Genomic DNA, 12055 nt, shown 5'->3' with positions numbered 1-12055 from the left:
ATATATAACACACCCATCACAGGCTTGTCAGCCTAAAATGAAGAATACGTGTTGAGTCCATGATATGGAATATGCACTAAATAAACGTTAATTTCCCCCCATTCCCTAGTCAGTTCATAAAGCCTCTGACGGAAACAGCCAGAGTGAGTTAACTGAAACAATAGATTTGGTGAGGCAGATATTTAAGACGAATTTAGGGATTTGTTTGTGTTAGTGGTATAATGGAAGTGAAACTATTGAACCTTGTACCTCCAGTAGCAGTGTTTTATGTATTCATGCTTCAACAAATCTCCAGTTTCCTGGGGGACAGATACTAATTAAAAGATCACATAAATGTGTCCCGGGAGCTAGGAACTTTAGAGGAAAGGACTGAGGTTTAAGCTAGTGCACAACAGTGAAGAATCTATCATGAACTGGAAGCCCGAGAAAGGATGGTTTAGGGATGGAGTCCCTGAGATGTGGGGTCGCTATTTCTAGGGAGCCTGTGGAAGATTTTTAGCAACCCTGTGGGTTGGGATGGTGGCGATAGTAGGAGGAAGCTTAAGGAAGTAACAGCCACAGATGAGGGTTTGTTCAGAAACTGAAGAGATTTTCGTGGGTCGCATCTAAGGAATTTGGCTAGGTTGTTGCATAGTTGGGTTCAAAGAAAGCTGTTTCAGTCATAGCTGAGAGTAGGACTGAGAGCCAGACAGAAAATGGTTATACTTTCTCAGCAGTGAAAAAGAGAAAGAAGAGAGCGAAAGGGATAGAAGACAGGAGTGGGGCGGGGAAGGAGCGAAACAGAAGGAACAAAACTCAGGTCCAGCCTGCCCGCAGAAGAGGCGACTAGCATGGCCCATGAGTGGCCTAAAAATTGAAGGTGAAGGAGAGACCCGCTGACTGAAAGGGAAAATTCAGAAGAGGCAGATTAATGCTTTAAACTGGTGGCAGCTAAGTAAGTAACATGAACCCCTGCACCTGTAATTTACCTAATCTGCAAGCAGTTTGTGCCCAGAGATGCCCCAACACTGTGGTAAAAATAGTTTTGCACTTAGACTCGACAGGACATTCGAGTCACTTCAGAGAACGCGGGGGAGGGGCGTGAACCACGCAGAGGAACAGGAAAGACTGTCAGATCCTGCGCAGTCCCCAGAGGGCGGCAGCGACAGGTTCTGCCGAGAAAGGGGCGGGGCCTGTGCTTGGGAGGCCTGTGGGTTCGAGGCCTGCTGTGGGGCTGCAGTTTTAAAACAGCTAAGAAAGGGGTCTAAGACAAGCCAGGGAGGAACCAGAGTGGCTGCTATTCCGATCCGTTAAAAGATATAGTTTCTCCTCCTTGCTCTCACCCCGGATTCCCTTCCATTTGGGAGTAGAACACAACTTACACAAAACTTGTGCTCAGTTCGTGCACTCGCCGAAAATGGTGCCAAAGGAGGCTGCTGCTCATTTATTTTCTAGGCCGTGGCTTCCAGAAAAAGAGACAATGAATGCTCCTCTACCTGAGAAACACTCATTCTTTGGTGCTTACAAAAAGGAAGTTTTCTTCGTAATTTTATTCTCTCCATTATTTTTCATTTAGATTTATGAATTTGGCAGCAACATTCATGAACCGTTGGAATCTTTCCAGGTTAAACAATGCTTCCTGGTGGGTCACCAACTGGTGTAGGTTTGCTTAGGATGGGAACCCAGGGACCCTGGCTTTCAGTGCTAACACTGGGAAAATCCCGTGCAAATCAGAAGGAATCGGTCACCATACATCCCAGAAAATAGGATAGATGCCTACAAATATCTGTTCATAAATAAAACAACAGAGTGCAGGATATATAAAGTAGACTTTTTTTTCCCAATTATGATGATTACAAATATGAGGTTTGACTTCAGATCCAAATTCTAGGCCCAGCTCTGCCACTTGCTAATATTTGACCGTGGGCAAATTATATAACTTCTCTAAGTCTCAATAACTAGTCCATGAAGTGGAAATAATATCACCTTGTAAGGTTGTTTTAAAGATGAAAACAAGTCAACGAAACACTTAATATACAGTGTCTAGCACATAGTAAAAGTCTCTATAAATCAGTATTACATTACTTAACTTTTGATTGAAAAAAAGAAAAAAAAATCATCCACCTACACATCACCTTAATAAGTCACACTCTGCTTTGTTTTCTACATGCCCCAAAATTTCATAGAACGTAATATTACATAATGTAAATGTACTGAATAATTTTAAAAATATGATACAATATTATATAGCTTGCCTTTTTTACTTAAAATATTCCATGAACTTTTACATGATACTACATACAGCTGCTGTTTAAAATGTCTAAGATACATGGAGTAACTTTTCAGTGTTGCTTACATCTTTTAAAACTGAAATGAATTGTGCTATTTAGATGATCCAAATCATAGTAGGCTCTGGTGTTACTAGCTTTGCTAAGCTAAACAGATGTCTCTAGTGTAGAATAGTTGGCCAAGGATTTTGTTACTGTCCTCCAACTGGCTGGTTATGACATATTGTCCAAAATAGTTGGTACTTTAATGTCTATGTCAGAGCCTCCTGTGACAAATAGTCACCACTGTACAAACACATTTATTCCATAAAGTTTTTCTACCGGTTTAGGAAAAAAAAAAGTTGTTTAACCAGCCATACACACACATTTCACACTTTTTGAGAAGCTCAGACATTTTTGCCTTCTGCCAATACATGTTAATTTTTAGAATAGTGATAAAAGCACACCAAAAATCATAATATGTTTAAATTGCATCTTATCTGGAGCTTTTTAAGTACAGAAATTACATGTTCAGTGTGTCACTGGTCACATAAAAATTATGTTAAGTTTTATCTTCCTTGATTTCATGACCTAGGCTAGATGTTATGACTGGAAAAGACTTTGCTATGTAATTTCACAGTAAAAGTTTACCCATTTTATTTAAACCATGTAAATTAATTTTTCATTTTTTATATCTAAGTATAAACTGCCATGAGATTTAAGCTATTCAACAATATAATGTTCAAGAATTGGTACTTTTAGAGTGTAGACTAAAAAGGAGTTTTATATTATATTTTGTAAAGTTGTAGCCATTATTCAACTCTGAGAAAAAAAAAGTGGCAGGCCCTGTGTTGAAGTGCTTTACGTGAATGATCTGATTACATCCTCACAGTGTTTTACCAAGCATGTTATACAATTATCTTATTTTAAAGAAGGAGAAACCAAAGCAAAGAGAAATTAATCTACCTGCTCATGACCACATGGTTATAAACTAATCCTGGTTCTTATACCAGTGATTTATATAATCAAAAAGAAGTTCTTATTCTGAGCCCCCTTACAGTGACCAATAAAAGCCCCCTTACAGTGGAAAAAAAAAATCTAGGGGCAAACTAACTTAGAGGACCTTTGAGTGTTTATTTGGCAACCTGCAGGGAACTTCCGTTTTTCTAGTAGAGTGGCCAAAAGAGGCAGTGTTGATAGCTCCTGCCTGAGATTTGGACCTGTGTTCTGTCCCATTGGGAAATAATGATGCAATTGTATTTTCCATTTACAGGCAGCCTGTCGCAGAGGTCACATACCTGATGCTCCAAATCCAATGTCTATTTCATTATTTAAAAATATACAGTAAGAAGCAAAGGGAAAAAGATATAGCAGCTTGGCACCCTCAGGATAGGGTAAAAATAGGGTGGAAGGACCATACTAGCCAAGTCCTGAATTACACAGTGCTGTGTCCTGCCTTTCTCCTCCTTCAATCTGCTCACTTACAGTAGTTACAAAGACTATAATTGAGAGAGAGCAAGAGATTGCAGCAAATGAAGGTGACTGGAACCAATACATGGATGCTCCTTGGACCTCGTCAAAAGCTCTAGCTCACCTATAATCGACTGAGTGGCCATGACTTTAATCTGTGTGGGCCAAACTGGATTTCACCCGTGAATGCTCAGTGTAAGGCCTCCTGAATATTTGATGTCTTAGACATATTTGGTTATTGATGTTTGATTGATTTGGTTATTGACCACCCCGCCATCCCTTCCTGTTCACAAGCATAGGCTACCCTTGCTTTATCTGTGTCTAATTTGTTTTCCAAGCCATTTGCTTTTATATTTAATTTCATCTATTCTTGTTTCTCCTCTTATACTCACTCTATGGTAGGATTGAATATTCTTAAGCAACAGCAAATGTACATTATATTTCAGAATAACTTTTTTATGTGCTTTCCACTAGAACTGCTATTGCTTCATACGTTTTCATTGTTTACCTAACTTCTTTTAATTCTTTTACACAAATCTGTCTTTATAAAGGTTTAATAATATCATCTCATTTCTATTTGCCTCTGTCCATTCCTTGTCCTTCGCTTCTTTTTAAAGTTGTTATTTTACCTATTTACAGTCCCACACCAAATCCTATATCCCACATATGGTTCTACCTTCTGGAAAGAATCTATCACTTACTACCATATGTCTTAAATTTCTAGATCTCATATTAAGTTACAAAAATTGATATGATTAACTATTTAGCAACAGATTCAAGTTTATTTTACCACTTCTGATTCCATATTTATTATATATTTAACATTTTTCAAGATGATTTTCCCTTTTTAAAGTATATCCTTTCAAATGTTTTTTAATTAACAGACTGTTATTTTTATTTTCTCAGAACTTTTTATTTTTAAGTTATCTCTACACCCAACATGGGGCTTGAACTCACAACTCTAAGATCAAGAGTCACATGCTCTGATGACTGAGCCAGCCAGGCACCCCAATTAGCAGACTTTTAGATTTACAGAAATATTAAGCAAAAAATTCAGAGAGTTCCCATAAACTCACTTAGTTCCACCCTACAGTTTTTTTTAAAATTTCCCTTTATTCTCATTCTCTTTTTCTACCTTTTCCTTAATAAGCCTTTATTCTGTACAAAATTTTATATTAAACTTAGAGATCTATATAATACTTGCCTTCACAGTGTTTGTTTTGGTATATTTGTTTTATTAATGTGAGTTACACTGAAATTTAAGAGATTATTTTACATAAGCGATTTATAAAGCGATTTATAAAGCGATTTATAAAGAAAGCCTTTATTAAGAAATCCTATTATATAATGTCTTCCTAAAATAGGGAAGGAATATACTTCATATTTTCAATCACTATTAATTACACTTTTGGTCAAATTTAATAACCAGGAAAATGTTTATTTTTATTATTATTCATTTATTGACAGAATAGAGAAAATTTAGTTTTCAGTGGGTTTGCTACTCAAAAAGGCTAAAACGTAAAATATTTTAATTCCAAATATTTTTAAACTCATTTAGAAATCAGAGAATTTGGGCTTGAAAGAGTCTTTTTCTCTCTCAAAAATAATGGGCACATTTTGGTCCAAGAATTATATCGCTGAGAGTAGAATTTCTTTCTAAATTTGTTTCCAAGAAAACAGACGATCATATGCTGTTGGAGATCAAAAAAATAAGATGCTTACATAGTGCGTAATAAAACATTCTTTTCTGCTCAGTGCAGGCTGTGACAAGCATGACTTCCATGATGGATATTTTGGTAAAGTTCGATGTTCTTTTCATACAAACAAGGGCTCTATTAACATGGTTTCCTCAACTCCACTTCTCACTTCCAAATCCTCTAGGAATTGACACCAACTGTCCATTTTGACACTTGTTCATTAATTTCCTTTCAATAGAACTATTCTCTTTGCTCAGCTGTTGGAGCAATTTAAGGTTTTACAAACTCTTCTGATAAGGCTTTTTTGTGGAACATTCTTTCTGTGTCCAGAAGACAGTCTAACACCAGAGCCCAAAATTATGTCACTGAGTCATTAGCGCATGCTGCTACGTGTTCCATTACCCCACTCTTGCAGAGGGAAACTTTAGCTTGACCTCTTATATAATGGAAAGAGAAAAATCAATTCGTACTCTCTACCAAGACTTAATGTCTGACGCTCAGTAACTGGTGGTGGTAAATCCAGGCTAAGGCTTCCTTCCACACACCTGACCACAGTGGATCCAGTAGATCCCTAGTTACAAACTGCTTACAGAAAATCTTTTTGGTCCCTCCGATTGAGGTGTGTGTGCACACGGTATGGGAGGGAGGTCATTTTCACAGCCATGACTGGAAGCACTAACAGATCCTAAGGAACAGAGGATGATTGTTGTACCTCTTTGTGAAATATGGTCAATGTTTTTAATTTTTATTCATGATTGGGAAACTCCAGCTCTTTGGGGATTAAAGGGTATAAAAATGAATAATATGAGGCATGGCTGTAGAGGAGTATAACATTTGTTTTGTCGTAAAATGAAGTTGGACCGTGCACAGGGGTGTTACTTTTCCGGCAAAACAAGCTCTTTCCTTTTGTGTCAGTTTTTGTTTTAGGTTAGTGAGAAACAGCACATCAGGAAGAAAGGATGCAAAAACCCAGGGTTGCTTTGCACTTTACCGATCTGTTGTGCTGTTCTCAGAAATGTTTGCCTTTGAAGTTGCCAAAAGACGGCAATTTTTTGAGATTGCTCTGCTGAAAAATAAGTGTAATAAGTGATATTGGATTGGTTTTATATTGTTTTACCATTTTATTCAGATCAGTGTGGTTTAGTCTTTTAGATTTTTGTATTATGTTATATAAATGTAATAGCACAAAGAACATGTGCTACTTTTTTTAAAAGAACTAAGTAATTTCAATATATTAATTCTTTCATGTTCTATATATGATTCTAAGATAGCTAGACTTCTTATGTTTCCAAATTTATTTTTGCTTCTTTGAGGGTTTGGTATTTTATATAGCTTTCTAAAACTCCCATAGCAGATTTTTTTCTTTAATCTTATCCATTTCAATTCACCAAAAAGCTTATTTTTTTTCTGACTTTGAAGAAAATCCCAGTCTTCTCAATGGAATAAGTTATCTTTTGAAGATTAAAGTGATGATTAAAATCAGCTTTTGGACATATGATAATACTATAATACTATTTTTGGCAGTGGTGTGTTACTTAAGAGTTTTATAAATACATTATCTTAGCAATAACCTCAGCCACAGGAAAAAAAAAATGAAGCACGATCTTAGAAGATCTTATAAGATTAGTGTGAGATTTCCTTAGGGGGCAGTAATTTAGCGCTACCTTTAGAAGTGGGCACCAAGACTTTTCTGGGGCTCTGGGGCTTTTCATAGTCTATCTAAAGAAAAGGCAAATAATGGAGACAGAGGAGGGGAGAGAGGGGGAGAGGCGGGAAAGAAAAGAGAGAGAAGGGAGAGGGAAAGGAAAGGCTACAAGGGGAAGAATAGGGTTGTGAAATCATTCTGGGTTCAGAACTGAGAACTAGACTTCTATCAAAATCAGCTTTTTAAAAAATCATGATGTTTTGAAAATCAAGACATGTTTGGAATTATTTTAAATGCTTAGCACTACTGGATTAACACAAAAGGCTTTAGGGTAGAGCGCGTTTTTTAATGGTATGCCTCCTTGGGAATAAAATTTGGTGAAAAAGCACACAGGAAGTTTGGAAGCACTTATCTTTTCTCATATGTTCCTGCCTCAGAGTTGATGATTGCAAGGAAATAATCACAAGAAAACTATTTGTAGAATGTGGACCAGCAAACTGTACCCATTTTTCACAACTGTTTCTTTCCACATGTCTCATGTTGATTATAATATCCATCTCTATAATTATTCATAACCAAGCACTTATCGCATTGCCCTGTAGTGCTTATTTGTTCATATCACCCACTCTGTAGGACAGGACTGACTAACCATCAGTGCTTGGAAAAGTACCTGGGGAGGAACAGGTACTATGTAATCTTTGCTGAGTGAATTAACAAGAATGATAATTGTCAAAACCCTCATCATCTTTTTTTGAAATGAACTGGCACTTTCTTTATTAGATACTGATTTCTGTTTTTGTTTCAACTTGGGATTTGTTTACTCGTGCTTTGTCCAAAATGCATGTATCTTCATCAGTGCAAGATATAATGAACATTTGCTGTCCTTGGAAAGGGTTATCTGACCTTTGTTTTGGTAGAAGTTCCGAGAAACTTTATGGGACCAGAAACTCCCTTACTCAAAACAACATTTTATAGCAAAACTCCTCTTTTTGTAGGTGAAATTGCTAAGCCACCGATACTAAGTGTAAGTAATGAATTGCTAAATCTGGCTGTCACAATTAAATTGAGTAGAGAATTTGAGTTCAGGCACGCATGCCATGTTTATAAGAGAGTATGACTGTTTACTGGCTGTTGATTTTAAAATTGGTGGGTCGCTTGTTCCTGGTCACCCAGCTCCCAAATGCCTGGCCACCCCTGTTGTTCCTGGCCTCTATGTCAACAAGAGTCACTATTTCACCCAACTGGCCCCACTAGAGTGAGACCCTTAGGGTTTGTGTTTACCTTACACCCAGTCACTCCCCAGGACACTCTCAAGAAGCTGGTCTGTGTTGCCATCTATTCGTCTGGTTCAGAGCTTCCTGGGTGCCTGAAGGTGGTTATAGCAGTATGGAACTCGGCATGGAGAACTGTAATCTTAAACTGCCCTCTTTGAATCCTTTCGTTTTTTTCTTCATAAAGCCTTGGCTTTACAGTGATAAAATTATGTTTTAATTTATCATAAAAGAACTTAATTTTATAAAACATTTTTAGTCCAGTAAATCCTCATTAAAAAAAAAAGGTATCTTTCATGTTACATACTGGGTAGCCTGTTTATAAAAAGGCCTTTGAAATAAAGACAGTAGACTATGTAAGGCACTTATTGAAATAACCAGGCCTCAAGGTTTATTTTAAGAAATCGTCTTGGTATTAATTGCATCAGAATCCCTAGGGGAGCTTGTTAAAATTTGGATTCCCATGAACCACTGCGGCCCAACTGAAGTAGAATATTTCTGTAAATGCTAATAGAGTTGCTGATGGAATTAAATGTGTCTAGTCCAGTGGTTTTTAATCTTTGCTGCGCATTAGATCATCTAGGAAGTTTGAAAAACACCAGCTGATTTTAATGCACAGTCAAGGTTGAGAACCCCTGAACTAACACAATGCCCGATACGTATTAGATGCTCAGTAATTGACAGATACACTTGTTAGATAAATAAAAGCTAGTGACTAATGAAAAACCCATCTCTAACTTTGATTTACTAAATGAAAGGAAAGTCAATGAAATCTCCCATATATATATATATTTACTTCAAATAAGACTAGATCTTGGCTGTTAGTGAACACATATATCCCCATAATACATACAGTTAAATGTTTTTACATTAGGTAAGAATAAATATCATTTAAATTATTAATAGATTAGTAACTTTATTTTTCTTTAATTTTTTTTTAATGTTTATTTATTTTTGAGACAGAGAGAGACAGAGCATGAACAGGGGAGGGGCAGAGAGAGAGGGAGACACAGAATCTGAAACAGGCTCCAGGCTCTGAGCTGTCAGCACAGAGCCTGACGCGGGGCTCGAACTCACGGACCGCAAGATCATGACCTGAGCCGAAGTCAGACGCTTAACCGACCAAGCCACCCAGGCGCCCCAATAGATTAGTAACTTTAAATAATGCAACCCCTTTACTTCAGTAAAGTTCTACTTTTAAACAATGAATTCTAGAATACAATGTCAGGAAGTAATAGAACCATAATTCAACTACTGAAAAATCTAAATTTTCACATGGTAATAAAGAAATGATGATAAACATCTACATATATTGCTTACCTACTGTAAGATTTTTAAAATTATCATTTAAAATTAACATTTCTTTAGAGATATTAAGTGTTTTTTTACAATATCTCTAAGAGTTCAAGTCTTCATATTGTACATTTAAAATGAAAACAAACATAGTAAAAAATGTTAGGATGAATCACCAGTCTCTATGTATTGTTTCTTGTATATAGAATTCTTTATTGGAATTAAATTTGAATAAACCTCGGGGCGCCTGGGTGGCGCAGTCGGTTGAGCGTCCGACTTCAGCCAGGTCACGATCTCGCGGTCCGCGAGTTCGAGCCCCGCGTCGGGCTCTGGGCTGACGGCTCAGAGCCTGGAGCCTGCTTCCGATTCTGTGTCTCCCTCTCTCTCTGCCCCTCCCCCGTTCGTGCTCTGTCTCTCTCTGTCCCAAAAAAAAAAAAAAAAAAAAACAAAAACGTTGAAAAAAAAAAATTAAAAAAAAAAAATTTGAATAAACCTCTCTTAAATTGTGATTTTTTTTCCTTTAAAAGTTCACACAATGGCACTTTTTGTGGTATGTAATCACCTAACCTTGTTATACTATTAAAACTATGAGAGGGGCACCTGGTGGCTCAGTTGGTTAAGCGTCTAAGAGTCTGACTTCAGCTCAGATCATGATCTCACGGTTTGTGAGTTGGAGCCCTGCATTGGGCTCTCTGCTGTCAGCACAGAGCCTGCTTCGGATCCTCTGTCTCTCACTCTCTGCCTCTCCCCTGCTTGCTCTCTCCTTCTCTCAAAAAAAAAAAAAAAAAAAAAAATTTATTTAAAAAAAATAAGACAATAAGTTCCTGTTTAATAGAGTTAGGTTGTATTCAGTATGCAAAAAAAAGGGTATTTCATGTAACAAATATATTTTAAAAAATAGGGGCACATGTGTCTCTCAGTCGGTTAAGCATCACTTTGGCTCAGGTCAGGGTCTCGCAGTCCATGAGTTTGAGGCCCGCGTCCGGCTCTGTGCTGATAGCTCAGAGCCTGGAGTCTGCTTTAGATTCTGTCTCCTCTCTTTCTGCCTCTCCCCTGCTCGCGCTGTCTCTCAAAAATGAATAGATGTTAAAAATTTTAAAAAAGATGAAGTTAAGCAGTTTTTACAAATTTGAAAAAATGTAATACTATGTGAAGATTTTTAAGTTTACAGGCTTCCTATACCAAAAAATTTAGTCATTTTAGATTTCCGTGTTTTACAGTTTTCTTCAGAAATGCCATATAAGTTTAACCTCATGGTGTTTTATAATATTTTGAATATTATCAGTGAACTAATTTTTCTCATTATATCTTCTCACTTATCAACTGATTATTTATGGTTTTGTCATATCTATTTTGTGATCACCTGCATTAGAGAATTTGTTATTAGCTATCAAGTTTTTCAGTCTACTTATTTGTATCTTATAGGTATTTTTGGTACAATATTTGGTACAATATTTTTGTACCAATTAATGGCAATTTTGACTCCTACTGTTGTTTTTGTTATTATTGTTTCAGTTATAATATTTTGAGAGTAGCAGTATACATTTTAGGTTACTCATTTTGATAAATTTTTTTTTTGCCTCTAAAATCTAATACCCTACTTAAGGCATTCATTCATTCATTATTTATTTAGAGCTCATGCTCTGTGAAGGAGAGATATAGAGATCGAGATCAAGATCAAGATTGAGATAGAGATATATATGGGTGTATAAATGTGTTTACCTAGATCTATCGATCTATCATCTATCATCTATCTATATATCAGTAAATGAGGGGTCACTGAAACCTGTCTGGGTCTCTCTACGTTGTGTCTGTGTCTGAGGAAACGAGTTGCCTCTAAATCCAGCTGGCATGTAGGACCCTGCTCCCTGCTGACCCACTTTTCTGCCTCTGCCTTTTCTTGGATCTGCATAGTGCCAATTCCTGGACGCCCATTAGCCTTGTTGCACCTGCCTGTTATGACATGCTACCTCTTGCTAGTCAGCCCCCATGTGTCCTGCTAGCCTGGTTTGCCACCTGTTGCTCACTACTGTCCTCTCTGGACCTGGTGTCTGCCTCCATGCAAATGCACGCTGGCAGCTGGATCCAGACCTGTCTCTGCATCTCCAGTACCAGCCTCACTGCGTGGAATATCTCTTCCAAGTTTCTTCTGAAACTGCCTCACCCTGCCTTTTTAGTCTAGTTAATTTTTATAAGGTCCTTAAAACATGTGTTAAACCTATCCCTGACTCCTTAAAGAGTCAATATAATGTAATTTAAAGAGAAAAAAATTATGTTTTCTTTTTTTTTTTTTTTTTAATTTTTTTTCAACGTTTTTTATTTATTTTTGGGACAGAGAGAGACAGAGCATGAACGGGGGAGGGGCAGAGAGAGAGGGAGACACAAAATCGGAAACAGGCTCCAGGCTCCGAGCCATCAGCCCAGAGCCTGACG

Source organism: Panthera onca, chromosome B4 (genome assembly GCF_046562875.1).
Source record: "Panthera onca isolate mPanOnc1 chromosome B4, mPanOnc1 haplotype 2, whole genome shotgun sequence".
NCBI classification, from domain to species: Eukaryota; Metazoa; Chordata; class Mammalia; order Carnivora; family Felidae; genus Panthera; species Panthera onca.
This window is presented reverse-complemented; position numbering follows the sequence as displayed.